The sequence below is a fragment of the Diabrotica virgifera genome, chromosome 1 (genome assembly GCF_917563875.1).
Source record: "Diabrotica virgifera virgifera chromosome 1, PGI_DIABVI_V3a".
Lineage (NCBI taxonomy): Eukaryota > Metazoa > Arthropoda > Insecta > Coleoptera > Chrysomelidae > Diabrotica > Diabrotica virgifera.
In genome coordinates this window covers 247,599,439-247,614,615 of record NC_065443.1, presented here as the reverse complement: position 1 = coordinate 247,614,615, position 15,177 = coordinate 247,599,439, and positions in this window count along the sequence as shown.

Here is a 15,177-nt window from a genome sequence, read left to right as displayed (position 1 = left end):
GACCTGACGGTGTGAGAGACCGAGGTTACCATTTATGTTATACTTAACGGTGGGTTTTTGTCGTTTTTGGTCCATAGTCAGTTTAAATAATAGATGTTAATTTTAGGAGTTGTATATGAATATTGATTATGAAAGAGAACAAATCAGGTTGCAACAACTTTTTGACGAAATTGTTGCTAATTCCGAACCAGAACCGTACAGTGCGGTGCAGTGGAGTGTATAAAAAAGTGAGGAAACAAACGGACAATAATTTCAGTTTGTGTTGGACATTCGTTGAATAATTTTATTTTTTTTTGTGACATTTCAACCCTTGTCGATATGTTTGTTGATATTTTGTATTCAAAAACTTAACATGTTTTTGTAAATTATTTGTCAATTATGTTAGTATCTAAAAGAAGCCACTTTTTTTAATGTGCTTTTTTTCCCGAATATAAATAAATATTGATCATTTCTTACTATATTGTTATTTAAATATAGTTATATTAATCATTTAGTCACATCAAAATATTAACACAAAATCACAACCTAAGATATTCATTATTAAAAAAGTCGGTGTCGTAGACCGACGTTACCAACTATGTTACAAGAATTCACGTTACCGGCGGAAGGTTAAAAGTTCAATATAATTTCAAAATTGATGTAATTAAATCAACGGCGAAAAAATTAGAATGAACCTTTAATTTTCAAATTTTCAAAATTTCAATATACAGGGTGTTATTTCAAGGTCACAATTACTTTATATTTTTTTGTTATTTCGGACCTGGATTTTTCTTGTCATTAGTAATTGGGTCGTTCCAATGTGGTAAATAGGTATTGATTATTTTTAAAATGAGTATTTATTCATTAACTTTAATAATTTATAACTAAAAGTTAATAATACCTGCTTTTTAATGTCAGAGTTCTTAAAAAATTCAATATAATTTCAAAATTAAAGTCATAAAATTGTCTAGCTGAAAAATTGAAGCGAACCATTAAACTTACTTTTTTGTGCTCTTTTCAAATTTGCAAACCGATTTTCAAAATTTGGATATACAGGGTGTTGTTTTAAGATCACAATTACTTTTTAATTTTTTGTTAATCCGGATCTGGATTTTTCTTATGGTTAGTATGTCAGCCGTTTGGGTTTTGAATGGGACATATCTATACCAAATATCAAAAAAATATACAGGGTGGTTCTAAAGTTATGGCTTAGGAAAGAAATGGGCAAAATCGATAAAACACCCTGTAACTCGGTTATAAAAGTCGGTAGGGCAAAAATGTAGTATATCTAGAACCGGCTCGGTGACCTCTATTCACCGTTAAAGTATTTCCGTTTCCCAATGAAACACCCTGTATAAAGCATAGTAACACTTCATAATTATTAAGACAACTATTTTAAAGAAAAACTTGTAATGATATGATGCCCGCAGCTGGCGATCGGCCGGTGGACCGTAGATTATCGAAGGAGTATCCATGTTGGCGCATCCCCTCTACATAACACACTAGGCGAAACCGAAGGAGAAATGGCACGGAGAGCGTATTTAAGATAAGGAGGAGAATCATAAAATGAGTTATTCTTAACGAATTGAATTAAGAATAGTTCAATGGCAGAGATGCGGCGGGTTGAGCCGGTACTTTGCCGAGGTAGGCGCATCAGTATTGACGTGGCGTTCCACCGGAACCGTTACCGTAGTGAGCGGTAGTGACGATGGACGGGTGACTGTGTGTCGCTGTTTAATGAGTGCATTGGATTGAAATGCGATGGCTCCGAGTCTGAATGTGTAGATAGGTTGATTCCTCATAGCGAGATTGCTATTGTATATATTGTGTTGTGCTTTGTATCGTTTTAATATTACTATTATGTTTTGATGACAGTAATAAGTCTAATGTTTTTTCCTTTTTCCTTTGCAGAAGATATAATTATATTTCATTTTATTTATTTTGAACTGTATATAAATATCTTAAGTATATTTACTTTGTTTTTAACCTGTGTTTTACTGAGTCTATCGTCCTGAAAGAGTTACCGGTTACAAACTATTTAATTTAATAATATTCTTGTTCCAGTCCAATATTATGGCTATATTCTAGAATTATAGATTGTAAGAACATCATATTTTAGATTGTTTTATTTTAGGTCGTTGTATATTGAAGTAGTACGAATCTATACAGAAAACAATAGAAACCAGAACGAACCACATTTCATAACATAACTATATAACACACTAAAAATACAAAGACATATACAAATACACTAGTGAAGTAAAGAGTAGAGATGAGGGATCATTAGTTGACTATGTATTAGTGAAAAAAAGCAATATAAAAACAATATTGGAGGCAAAAGTCAGAAGAGTTCAGATACCTCGTTCCCCGTGAGTATGCGCAGATTGTGAGGAGTAAAAACTAGTTTAAGACAAGTGTGACTGAGACTGATAAATTTGGACTGTTAGTGTATTTGGAATGTTCGTGTAAAGACAAAGTTATTACAAATAAATTAAAGTAATCCAAAAGATTCTCACTAACACTGAAAGAAAAATTCTACAAAACTGCAATAAGACTAGCTATGATGTACCAAACTGAATGTTGAGCAGTTAAAGTGAAAGAAAAACAGCGAAAGTGTGTGGTGGAAATGAGAATGATAAGATGGATAAGTGGAGTGATAAAAAAGGATAAAATTAAGAATGACTATATTAGAAGAAATCTAGGGATGGCACTAATTTATGTAAAAATAAGAGAACATAGGTTAATTACACAATACAAAGAATTGCTGATTTACAAGTTCCTGGAAGGATAAGGAAGACCAAAGAAGACCAGGGGTTGACGCTCAGGCAGTACATGTCAGTGAAGGTTGATATTGGTATGACTCATGGTATGACTTATGGAGAAATGTAATTAGGGAAGTTGACCGCAAGCATAAAGGCAAATAGAGTGATTATGATGATTTATGGAAGATTTCGGAAAAAAAATCATTTCTAAACGTGTCCAATAACAAATATTCAGAATTCATATTCGATATTGAACAGTATAATTATATCACCCAGTAGATCGCACGAATTTATTTGTTGTTATATTCACACATGTGGATTATTAGTTTAGATACAAATTGGTCAATTATAAACAATATAATTTGGAAATGATACAAAAGTGCTGACGAAAGTAGAACTATTTCCTTAATTTAATTTACCTTAATTAGATATACAAATCACGCGGGCATCGTGTCAAGGATGACCCAATTTAAGCTTCTATAAAACTAAGATGTCTCAACTAGAGAAAGAGTCTTCAACTAAAGGTGTACTAGTAACAAGTCAGTGTTCAAAGTTCTCCCGGGGTAATTACCCTAGTGTCGGTTTTATAAATAAATTCTTTTATCGCTATTGGTGTTTCCCTTATCTGAAGAACAACCTCCACTGAGTCCTAGGATTATATGTACAAAACTCTTTTTTTCCTTATTTATTCTCGAATCACCTGCTCAAACTTCATCCACCTGCATCAACATTCAGATTATCGGTATATGTTTTTCGGGTATTTCCCGTCCCGTTGGCGATTTATCTTGAGCGATGCTCATCATTCTTCTTTCTTCCAAGCTGCTGATAAATCTGTTCATTCCACTTTTTCCCCGTTTGGTACACACCATTGATATCGTCTTGTGATATTATGACACTCTCTATAATTAATATAAAATATATTCTACGCGTAATTTTTAATCACATTATTGTTTTAACTTGTATTAACCTTACCAAGTAAGTCAAGACAATGAGTAAACAAGAAATTGAACTATACGTGTTGTTGTTATAGTTTGATGGGTATAAATACAGAATGGGTGCAAATGCATAGAGATTCGTATTTTGTTGTTAGACGCGAAATTGGAGTAATATTATTGGTATAGGTCTTAGAAATTATTGTAAACAAATTGTTTTGGTTTAGTTACCGATTGCGCATACAGCCTATTCCACATGTATTTTTATGTTTTTATTTACTTGTCGGTCTAGAAGAGTCTTTTAAGCTATGCCACTAGGTACCTCTACTCCTGTTGATTCAAGCGATCTTGTGGTTTTTTGGTCTAGTTTCTGCGGTACAGTCGGTTCGTTAAACTCAGGCAAAACTTTCTAGTGAATTTGGAAGAATTGTCAAAAAAATAATTACTAAATAGTTAATAATTACTAAATAGTTGGTAATTTTGCCAATTTTGTCAAAATTGGCCAAAAACAAAAAAAAATACCTACTAAAATCACTATTGTGCCACTTGTGTTAGCATTTAGACAGTTAGCTATTTTCGTTGCTCAAGTTGTTTGTTTATCTCTAAACAAAATTAAAAAAAAACAGTGTGGTGGAGATATATGTAAAAGGTGGTCTCTATGGTCTCTGTAGTCCTAAAAAGCAGATGGCATAAAAGGAAAAAATTAATGAAGCTGATCTTATTAAGTTAAATGAAATCAACGAAGTCGTAAATTCCTCGATAAAATATAGTAGGTTATAATATCTGGTTACCAATATTTAAAAAAGAAATCAATACAAAGAAACTATAACTATTAATTTATCAATAACATATCGAGGATACATCATTTACGTTTTAAAGTATACATATGTTACCGTTAAAACCCGATTTCAGTTAAAACCCGAATTTACTAGGAAAAACTAGTTTTAACTATGCGCTTTAGACAATTCTAGTTTTAACTAGTCAAAACTAGATTTGACTGCTACATTCAGTTAAAACTATTCTAAATTTACAATCAAGATGCAGTAGAAGAAATAAACAAACAAAGACACGTTAAATGCTACTAGGAGCACTCCCAAGTCATAATTTACAATGTATATAATATATTGTAAATCCCAAATCATGATTTCCAAAGTTTATACACTGTAAATTATGATTCGGGACTGCTCCTAGTAGTATTTAACGTGTCTTGGTTTGTCTATTTCTACTGCATCTTGATTGTAAATTTAGTATAGAAACAGATTTCATTCAGAGTAGTTTATACTAGTTCCAAATATTTTTTTCTGGAATTACTAGTCAATACCAATTAAAATTGTTGCGAGAAGAGACAAGTACTACGGCTTATTCAGGGTAGTGTTAATGACGAAGGCAGCCGGTTGGTAGCAAACTAGTGTGTGCAACTGTTGACTGTTTTGCATCGTTTTTATTGGTTATATTACACCACTGTGTTGATCAAAAATCAGATTGAGAGCAGAGATATAAGAAAGTAAAAAAAAGTGTTTTGAAAATGATTTTATAAATGGAAGAGACAGAGAAGAAAGAAAGGCACTGCAATATTGTGACCAAAAGCATATACAATAAATTAATGGTCGAAGTACAAGATGTGGAACTGTCTGCCAATAAAACATGATTACAAAATCGAAGACTAAAACGATTTAGAATTGTTGAAGTTGGCCAAATAAAAAATCTAGCTTCTAAAATTGATCCCATCAAATATTATGTACCTGCCGAAGACATTTTTGGTATAATTGAAGCAGCCCACGGGCCACGGGTGCTATTGTTTATGGAGATCGCGATAGGTTGAAGACTGAAACCGCCAGGAAATACGCAAATATAACAATTGATATGATCAATACTTTTATACCAATGTGTGAAACCAGCCAACAGAAGAAGAGCAAAATATAAAAGCGAAGAGGGGTCTTGTGCCGAAACCTATATTGCATTCAGAAATGAATAGTCGCTGTGAGGTAGATTTGATCAATATGCAATCACAAGAGGTTCTGCTCTATGTAGATCTATAGAGAACTACTCTAAATGAAATCCGTTCGGGATTTCTAGTTTTAACTGAATTTAGCAGTCAAATCTAGTTTTGACTAGTTAAAACTAGAATTGTCTAAAGCGTATAGTTAAAACTAGTTTTTCCTAGGAAATTCGGGTTTTAACTGAAATCGGTTTTAACGGTAACACATACATATCAAATTCAAGTTGTAAGACCAAATACTTACTATGTGGAGATAGTATCATGAGTTTTTTCTGATTTTTTTTTATGAGTTGCTATTGAATTTCTAAAGAGAAATTTTACTGTGTTCCATAATTGGGTCCTGTGTACTGTGTTCCATAAGTTAAATAAAAGATCAAAATCATTCATGAAATCAGTTTCATGTTAAAGTCATATATCCTTCATTCTCTGGTACAATTTTAATACTGATCTTATCCAATTAAAGAAATAAGATGAATATCGTTATTCAATTTGTATAACGAATTTGTCCAGCATACACATCGCGGATTGCTTCCGAACCTGTCGCAGCGGAGAGGATAGAAAATCGATATGAAGCAAATTGTCCAAAAATATGTCAGTAATATCGTCATGTTCAGGTAAATATGGATATTAATTCTATTAGTTAGAAATTCAAAAGTCCAAAGGTCAACAAGAACATTACTTAAAATTACTAATAACAAGTGAAAAGGGGACGAATCCATCGAAAAAGGAAGTATTGCCTTACAATTTTTATAGCCACTCGACACGCACACGACAATACCATGCATAATTATTTTGAAACTAAAGAAATAAATAAGTAGCTAGTATGTACATAAAGACGTTGAAGATTGTGGCAATATTTATTAGAATTTCGAGTCAGCCACCTGGACAAAAATTTACTATATAGGCGAATATACAGCGAATAATAATCCCTCAGGTAGACATATTGATCTTGCATGAATTATTCAGGTTTTCAGATATGCGTGCAAAATCATGTTTTTAAAAACCTACTTATATCTTGTAACGTCCCCTAATTGCGGACATGGTTGGACGCCAAATATGGGTATGAAAAGCCTCACACGTTTTGCGTCTTCTCTGTAAGCACCCCTTTTCCTGAAGATGTTAAAATCTAGTACGAATATTATACGGAGGTGTGCCACATGCGAAGAGCACTGAGTTCTGCAGCGAGATAGTCGTGATCGTGAATAAGACACTTTGATGTTGAGTTGAGGTTTTCACCAGAACACGACACTGGAGCAAACATTTAAAAAGTTTATGAAAGAGGACAGGTAAAAAAAAAAGTTTTGTGCCTTCGTGTTTTTAAATAGGATAAACTGTGTAATGAAATCTGATAAAAATTGTGTAATCTCCACTTTTAAAAATAAAACAAATTGTAAAAAATGAGTAAATATTGGCAATACCATTTTAAAGTCTTCTACTTTAAAATGTATAATATGTGTCTGAATTGCCGATATAAATGAGTCAGATTAAATAAATTATTAGAATAATTTTTTACTAAGCAACAACATTTTTGTTTAATTTAGTAATATTTTGTATTTTGACAACGGCATCCGATTTGGACGTTAATAAAATTATTTTTTCAATTTAATTGTGGCTTATTTCCCAATCAAAATAGTAAATTATAAAAATGCCACAAGGAAATAGCTTCAGAACAACATTAAAAAATGAATAATTAGTCCTAGTCCTTTTAGCTGTTAAACAAATAATTAATAATATAATATATATCGCTGCGCTAATATATCTAAACGCAGCAAGGGAAATGAAAATTAAAAATGTATAAACATTTTCAATTTCTTTGCAACCCGAAAATGCAGCAGAATTATATTCCAGTTCAATCAGAGAGTGCAGCAAGAGTCTGTACCGGTTTCAAGGCTTTTTTGCTCTTCATCAGTAGACCCATATGCTCTTCTCTCTGATTAAACTAGGATACTTCGACGCGTGCCGTCCCGGATTGCAACGAACGAAATGGCTGGGGTGTCGTAGCGACATCTGCTAAGAAACAAACGAAGTTTTCAATCTAATAATACATAAAACGACAATGAAAATATTTGAAGGTCAAAATAGTCCAAATTAAATATTTAAGAGTATTTTTGTTACTATAGAAATTTTGCAAAGAGGTCATAAGACAATATTGTGAGAAATATTTAGGAGAGAAACTATACTGGATGTTTCACAAAATTTCTCAATATTAAAACAAAATAAATCAAGTGGCGGTTTTCGGCCTTGCTATTATATCTAATTATATTCTACTGTAGATTGGTTTCACCAAACAAAACCTATGTGTAGCTTCTTTATTTAATTATTAAAACTGTTGAATACTCTTTCCATTGACTCTACGTTTATTAAAATCTCAGATATACAGTGCTAGTCAAAAGTCCGTACCCCCCCTCGTATCTTTTGATCGGTTATACATATAATAGTGAAATTTGGAGTGAGGAAATAAACGGACGTACGCTTCTTAACTAGTCATGACAGGTGACGTAATAGTGACAGATGACTTTACAGCGCCACTGTGACAGATAATTTTAAATGGGACCTTATGGCAAGTGACACCTCATTTGAAAGGTATTGAAAATATCTCTTCAGTCATACTAATTTTTTTTGGGTTTAAGTTGATTTTGATTTTGGTGAATAAATGAAATAAATATAACTTTGTAGTTTCGCATTTAATTCTTAAAAATTAAAATGTCCGCCCTTGGTTATTTTGTCAAAAAAGTTGACATTTTTCAGCTCTCTAGTAGTTTTTACGTCAACGTCAACCTTTTTGACAAGTAACCATAGGCGGAGGTTTGAATTTTTATTAAATAAAATGTAAACTACAAGTTTATATTATTTCATTTATTCATCCAAATGAGCTTAAACTCAAACAAAATTAGTATAGCTGAATAGATATTTTCAATACCTATCAAACGAGGTGTCGCTTACCATAGGGTACCATTTAAAATTATCTGTCACAGTGGCGCTGTAAAGTCATCTGTCACTTTTACGTCACCTGTCATGACTAGTTAAGAAGCCTACGTCCGTTCATTTCCTTCCTCCAAATTTCACTATTATAAGTATAACCGGTCAAAAGATACGAAGGGGGGTACGGACTTTTGACTAGCACTGTATATTTAATTTCTGTCGAATTCTGTCAAACTTGCAAATTCCTTTGATTTTTTAAATGTATTATTCATGTGTTTTTATTCATTTAACGGTCTTAAATGTTTTATAACTGTCAAACTTCTGATACATTACATCTAGTCCAACTTTCGGTTTTTTAATTTTATTTTTGGCCGATAATATTCTAGGTTCACCTCTAATTAATATTTTTAAGTGTCACGGAAGTTTGACTTGTGTCTTCAAGACCCCTGACAAAGGGCAAGATATTTTTGATACTTTTCGTATTTGTTTATATTTTTATCTTCTGTCATTTCGGCTATTTGACTTTGTTTTCCTTTTCAACTTAATTAGCGTTTTAAGTACAAAAATCCGAAGTTAATTGTTACGTTAAAAAATACCAACAGAAAACAATCACTTAATTGTACGTCCAACCCTAATTTATTTATAACAACAAAAAAGTTCGAAGGAGAAAAATGAAGTAATACCTTTAAAATGGGTGTAGAAATACCTTTTAGTCGCCTGTACGAATCGATATTCTATAACGACCGTTTATAAACAAAAGGCCTTAAAAAAGAGCTTGCCCCAGACCGTTAAACACGAAAGAATCGAGCAAACGTAAGCGTTTCCTCTTAGAGGGTTAAAGTTCACGTCATATAACTTGGAAGCAGTAGGACCCTTTTACAAAATGTAAAATACCTGCCTAATTACCCCAAACTCCATTTACTTAGAAAATCCGCATTCGGGGAATACAAAAGGCCCAAGTCAACAAAACTTATGTTGACATTTCTACTCAAGTAATTTATTAGACGTTGATTAATAAATTGGTATCAGAAAGTTTAAACAGTTTTGAATATTCTGGCCTCAGGGCCGGACTATGAATAATTCAGGGCCTTTCCACACCCCATATCGAACTCTAATTGGGGTAGGTAGCCTTCGCTAAATTGGCTAAATAAGTGGTGCTTAAGGTTTTACACTATAAGTTTGCTTGTACTGTTAAGCTCAAATAGAATTGGGAAATTTACCTAAATAACCATTTAGGTAAACAGTAAATAATAACATTATCCAGAGCCGGCGTGATATAATATATTAAAATGATAATAACGTAATCTCATTTTATCGCCAACCGTCACTACCAGTCATCCATTATTGTACTAATTTGCCCTCATTTGTGGCAGTAAAGTAATAATTTGATGTACTGAAAGAAGAATTTTACTTTACCTGCCGCGATTAATCTAGATTGAATGTAAGTGTCGAGGGCAGTAATCAATTATTTATTTGAGTTAACTTACAATTTATTTACTTTAATTATTAAAAATATTGTACAAAATTTATGACATTGTTAATTAAAGGACACCGCACACATCTTATGGAAAATATAATGTCACTCAAATTCAATAAAATTTATACGAATAAATTCGTTTTAAATTAACGGTCAAATCTTATCATTGCGGCAACTCTGTATTTTCAATAATAAGAGCAGAAATTGATATAGATAAATCGGAAATCAAATGGATACGTACATATAGAGAGAAAAAATATTTTAAAATACCCAAAATATCGGTACTCCATAAATCAGCGGATTAGTTTCACTAATCCGCTTAGGCCCAGCGGGGTTTAAGCTGTTTTGAATAGCACCCAGAGCAATAGTGATTGTAACTGGCACATTTATGGACTCCAAAAATGTGATTCCGATAAACTTTAATTGCAATTTTCGCCGTAATTAATCATAATTAAGAGTTGGCGCAATGATAAGAATTGACCGTTAATTTAAAACGAATCTATTCATATTAATTTTATTGAATTTGAGTGACATTATATTTTCCATAAGATGTGTGCGGTGTCCTTTATTTCAAAATGTGAAATTCTGTAGTATTTTGTAATTATATTTATATATAAAAACCGATTTAGTAATTATTCAATACTGATAACTATCGATGAAAAATCGAAAGCGGTCATCATGCAAAAGTCATCTGTCATCACTGTCATGAAATTTTTATTACGTTTCAAAAATTCTTAAATTGTAAATTGTAAGTAAGTGTTAAAACCAATATCAAATTGTTTTCGATAAAATTTTGTATGCACCACGTCAGTAAAGACTCTTTATCGAACTCGTCTGTTATTGGCCTCGCTCGCTACGCTCGCTCTGCTCATATTATCAGACTTGTTCGATACAGAGTAACTTTACTGACTTGGTACATAAATAATTATTTTCATAATGGTAAAAGTTCGTACTAAGAACATGACGTTAGGTACATATCAAACATTTTTTTTTGTTTAAAAAAAGTTTAATCTTACCCTGTGCATGTAAAGTATACAGCCGTTTACATTGTTTGAAAAATCATGTGGCTACTGTCCATTCTTTTATTGTTTGTACGTAACCATACAATTTGTGGAACGATCAGTGAAAGCTAGGCTTCCCGACAACCCGACGTTATACTGTAAAGGTACGTATCCATACAAGGATGATCCGCGCTCGGTGTAGCAGCTCCACATAGTGGATATGTTGGTGATCGCCGCTCGGCGCTCACCCTCTTCGATTCAACCGGTTTGCGGTTTATATGTAGGGAGCGCATGCCGTATCCATTTGAGCAGCTACACCGAGCGCGGATCACCCTTGTATGGATACGTACCTTAATCCTTCTTAATTTGATAGGCCTGATGATGGAGTATAAATTGTAAACTTTGAAACTGGCCGTAGAAACAACATCAATAATTAAAACTTGATAAACAAGGGTTGTGAGTCGACACTTTTTCTTCTACATCATCAATGAAAATTATGCTTTATACAGTGTCTGAAAGGAAAAACTTTCAACCTTCAATATCTGCTTGATTTTCAGTGTCTGATTTGTACAAAATGAACAAAAATTTGACTCTGATCGTTCTTACCCGTCAGCATACTTACAAATGCTCTACGGCACCAGAGTGTCGAAATCGGTTAGCCTTTGAAATACAACACTACTACGCTACATACCCTCATTGATTTCGGCACCTATTAAATTATAATACTTCTATTAAATTTTGGTGTCTTAAGTTTTTATTGCAATTAATATTATTGTAAGTATTGTATATTTACATTTCAATTTATTGCTTGAAAAATAGGAATAGAAATGTCTTTTCTTTTCTAAAAAATGTCTTTGGCAGAGCCAATTAGCCAGACTTGTTTGTGATTGATCGCAGATTCATAGTCATAAATTTCTTATTTCATAACATAACTGCTACAATATTATTTTTATAGATACATAGGTACATTTTGTTGCTTTACTTTTATTTTTTTTTATAGAAATGTCTAAACTGCAATAAAACTAGCATATTTAAGAATGTGTTTTTTTGACCCTAACCCGAGAAACAAATAAAACAAAAATTATAAAAAAAGAAGCCATTGAATAAAAAAGAAATAAATATTTTTTTATTTTTATTTATTTATAGGTACAGATATAATTACTCGTACACAGTGCGTCCATAAAGTATCGCAAAAAATTCATTATTAACTAAATAAACAACATTATTAGAAATTACCGAAACAGGTCGACTTTTGATTTTAATTTATGATATTTGGCATATATATTATATATAATTTTAGTGACGTCATCCGTCTGGACGTGATGACGTAATCGATGATTTTTTAAAGGAGAATAGGGGTCGTGTGCTAGCTCATTTGAAAGGCAATTCAAATATATATTCAATAATATAAACATTAACATAATTTTTTATACAGGGTGTTCTATTTTTTTATATTAAATTAATTGATACAAAAAGACGAATGTGCGTAATTTATTTAATTAAAAATACATTTTACTGCTGTCATAAAAAAGAAATAAATTTTTTTATTTGACAAATAAACATTGCCTTTCGCTTAAATTAAATGTTCAAATTGTCAAGAGACAGGTGGGTGGCAGCTTAAACATTGAAATTAAGCAAAAAGTAATGTTTATATTTGAAATAAACATTTTATTTCTGTTTTCTGACAGCAGTAAAATGTATTTTGAATTAAATAAACTACTAAGTCTTCTTTTTGTGTCAATCAATTTAATTAAAAAACTGTTTTTGAATACCCTGTGTAAATAATTATGTTAATGTTTATACAGGGTGTCTGCGTAACTTGGAACCATATGGGAAACTTTTTTAATATCAATTTTACGAAAAAAAGTCATTCTTTATAAAGTGCTCTGCATAGTCTAAAACCTGAGATGCAATCATCAGATATCAAATTTTGTCAACAGTATACGAGGTATGTCAAAAACTATGAATTTCGCTCAAGAGCAAACTACCTTTATATTTCAAAATATCAAAAAATGTTATTATGAAAAGTTATTTGTAATTAAAAACCATATTTAAATATGCAATAACAGCCTTCTACTTGAAAAAAAATTCTGAAATTTTCCTAAATTTCCGATTCCGAACATCATTTTTATTTATTAGACATGTAATAACTTTTTTATTAATAATTTTAGGAAAAAAAGTTATTCTTCATAAAAATCTGTGCATGGTTTAAACCTCAAGATGTGTGTGTGTGTTCACAAAGAGGGGATGGCATTAGATAAACTTTTTGCGACAGATATTTGAAAGTTGAAGATTGAAGATTTCATATTACATTTTTATTTTAGAATCTTTAAGAAATTGTATGATAATATCATTAATAGTTTTGGTATTGAAGCTTAGTAGATGTGAAATATTCAGCGGTAAACTTACATTCCGCTCCTGAATTCTAGCAATTAGTGCTTTCGTATGGTTTTTATTAAGTTCACAATTAAAGATTATATGATTTAAATCTGCAGTAGAGTAGTTATCACATGAACAGAGAGAGTTGATACGCATTCCTATTTTAGCTAAATGTGCAGGAAAATTGCCATGGTTTAATCTTAAGCGACTTAGGGATGTGGAATAAAATCGAGTAACGTGATAATCAAATATATGTGGGATATTTTGCGGAAGTTGTGGGTGTATGTAAGAAACCTCAAGATGCCAACCATCAGTTATCCAAGTTTGTTAATTTTATACGAGTATGTCAAATAATATGAATTTAGAAAGAATTTAGGAAGAATTCTTTCTAAATTCACAATGAATTTTGATTAAGACTAAATAAGGTAAGTGCTATATGGCGTAGAGGGCTGGACACTCAAAACGAGAGATATAAACTAAAGATACCATGGGCGGTGAAAGTCACAAATGTAGATCTCCTTAAAATAATCAACCAAGAACACCAACTTTTCGAAATCATCAAGAAAAAAAAACGGCGTATTTGGGTCACATCATACGAAACGAAAAATACCAGTTCCTTCAACTTATAATCCAGGGTAAAATTGAGGGCAAGAGAGGAATAGGACGCAAGAAAATGTCCTGGCTCCAAAACATATGGCAATGGACAGGGATTAACGACATACAACCTCTGATACATATTGCAAGAAAGAGAGAGTTAATGGAAAATGTGATCGCTCACACCCGTTAGTGGATTTGCAACTGAAGATGAAGAAATAAGGTAGGTGTGATTGTTATTTGTTATTTGCCACTTGTTATTTGTTTATACATGTATTTTTGTTTCATGAGTTTTCTTGTCTATCGAAAAAAAGACAAACTGGCACCCTTTTTGGCAAATTGTTTTTAACTTGTTTTCTTCGTTTTATTTATCCAACTATCCAACATTTCTGATTAAGCTCTAACTAGTAGAGTAGCTACCATCTTGCAATCCTTTTTTTTCTTTCTTTTTCTCCAATTTTATTTTTATTTCTGATTTAAAAAGAATGATCCACCCCACATCTCTTCCGTTTCTGAGCAAGGAGGTCTTTGTTCATTTTGTGTACACATTAGCGTGCTACACTTTAATAGAGCCTTTTTGTCTTACAATCTTACTAAATGAAGAAAAATGTGTAACAAACACATTAATAGAATGTAGCGCAAGATCTGGTTTGGTCAGAATTTGATATCAAATCCGAAAGTACAACATTCCTCAGAATTTCACTCAAAACATGACTAATGCTTATAAGATCGAGGCGAGTATGTCAACTGTCAAATTGGCATGTGAAATGAACTAACCAACTATCTAAGGGAGTGCAATTAGAACGAAAATATGCATTGTTTCGGAAAAATTCAAACAAGCTTATATTTTTCTAAAACTTTTTTTGTTAGTTTATATACATGTTAAAGTAAAAAGTTCTACTAGCAGATTTGGCCGCTAATTGTTTATTAATTGTTTAAACAATAACAATTGTTTTGTATAAATAATTTTAAAAATATCGTTAAATTCATCATTTTACTTTGATCAAATACGTTTCTATTTTGTTTTTGATTATGCTGAATTCGAATATGGCATTACGATTTGAAAATTCTTATACAGAAGCTCTTATACAGTGTGTCTGCGTAGCTAGGAACCACATGGAAAACTTTTTTA